The sequence below is a fragment of the Octopus bimaculoides genome, chromosome 1 (assembly GCF_001194135.2).
Source record: "Octopus bimaculoides isolate UCB-OBI-ISO-001 chromosome 1, ASM119413v2, whole genome shotgun sequence".
Lineage (NCBI taxonomy): Eukaryota > Metazoa > Mollusca > Cephalopoda > Octopoda > Octopodidae > Octopus > Octopus bimaculoides.
Window position 1 is genome coordinate 122,953,065 of NC_068981.1, and position 2,400 is coordinate 122,955,464.

Here is a 2,400-nt window from a genome sequence, read left to right on the forward strand (position 1 = left end):
ATATATATATATATATATATAAATTTGCCTCTAAGCGAATGTAGAACTAAACCGGAGAAACCTACGTAATGCTGCATTCCATTATAACACTTCATGCCGGCTGTTACTTTGAAGTTTGTATGGATTACAAGTTTAAACATAAATCTATTGTTCAAAGCAAATGTCTCTTGCTATGTCTTGTGTATCAACTTGTTGACGGAACGTATGGAGATCCTTTTGTATGTGCGTTTCAATGTGTGTGTGTGTGTAGATGTGCTTATATGTGTATGTGCTTATATTTATGTTTGTCTATGCATGTCATTACATTTGATATTGAAATAACAGTGCCTGTGTTCGTGTCACATGAATTAGAAGAGTCATTAACTGTGAGAGTAAAATAAATTACCAAACTGGAGTTAATATGCTTGACTAAACCCTTTAAGATGAACATTCTAGGGTGGTCGAAATCCCATGACTGGATAGTATCGCATAAAACTGAACATACCTGTACGGAAATTAAATTTGGGGAAAGTACATAAAGCTGATGTTTACTTGAAAACTTTCATATTTGCAATTGTTCACTTTCTGATATAACGTCAGATATTTATGTCATGAATATTAGCTATAAACTCTATTCGGTGCAGATATTGAAGTGTTTCAATTTATCTTCATTCCGGGCACGTCGTGGAAAATCCGAATTTATATTTATTAAGTATTCTCCTTTACAAATATTAGCTTCAGCTCTAATAACACCACATGCGTATAAACTAATGGTCTACGTGTGTTTTGTATCTATTCAAACAGCTACAAATGCTACTAATAAGCTATAGTTTTATGTACTTCTCTTGCATTAAAAGTTGTAGCTGTTCTTTAGCACCTAACATAGATCAAATATTGCCAAAACAAAAATAAGCTTTCTACGACAATATTCCATTATAAACATCATGTTTAGACATTTTTTTCTTTCTTTAGAAGAAATCTGTTTCAATAGAACCCCGTTCAAATGGTGCGCGGTTCATTTTCATGGTCGATAAATGTGAGGCAATAGAGTTAGAGATTGAAATAAATTGAGTTGTAAAAGATTCCAGTCATGTTTACGAAATAAAAGCTTCAACTGAGTTCAGTATATTTAATTTACTTATATTGTTTATCTGCTAATGTAGAAATGGAAACATATTAAGATGAATTGAAAACATACCAGGACTCATCTCCATGCATTGTTCTATTTCCTCTTTCAATTTACTGGTTTCTGCAGTAATAATAGATTTTTCTTAAGCATTTACTTTACAGGAAGTCAGTAGTGTTGTGGTTAATTTAAAACATCATTTTTCAAACGGGAGTACAAAAGTTATGCAGACATCTCGCTGTAATTCAGCTCATTTAAAATACAGCGATATTTGTATGAGAAAACGCAAAAATAGACATAAGGCATTCACCAATTAGAAAATAACCATGAGCTTACTATCTAAGCTCACCATGTATTTTTCGTTTGGAAACCAACAGAATTATTTATTCATTCGTCGTAGATATAGTTTGACCCTGCAGAATAAAACAAATATGTCTTGGCCCGTCCATGTATAATGAATCAATGAATATATTGGAAACATTTGAAAATTCTTGTGTTATTTACCTGAGTTAACAGGAGATAATACAAACATCACAGCAGATAAGTATACAGAAATTTCTGCATGTATTATTCATACGTATATGAATAATGAATAGCTGTGCATACCTAGGGCACTTTTGATGAAAGTGCTTTGGAATTGTGTAGAGAATGCCATTAGAATTGTTATGACGCTATAGTTGAAATCATCTTATGAATTCTATACATTGGGCAAATAATTTTAATTATAATCTTTGATCGAAACGTAGAATGTGCATCTGTTCTTTCGTTATAAAACTAATACATCACTAGGTTAAGTTATATGCCACAACCAAGACAAATTATATAGTTGAGTCCACTATGTTACAAGAATTTGAAATGTATCACTTAGAGTTGTGATATCAATTTCCTCCCATTTACTCATTTATCTCTGATGAAAAGTTTTAAAAGAAGTTTTAAACGAAATTGCAATGAGAAGACGAATTACATCCGCTGATCATATCCTATACGTTTAGTATAATTTCACGACGAATAAATGAAACAAGGCTGTGTATGATAAATTACCCAGAAATAAATTATAATGTATATAGGTAAATGTGTTGTTGAAAATGCACCTAAATTTCAAAAGCCCATAAATGTTAGAAATACATTTATTTACATATATACCAAACTAGTTTCAACAATATTTTTTGTTTATCAGTAGCAAAGGAGTTTGAAATTAGAAAAAACATCGTTAAAAGTTTCAACGTTGACAAATCAATATGTTTCAATGTTGATAAATTATCATGTTCAAAACAGGTGTAAGTTTGAAATTAGAA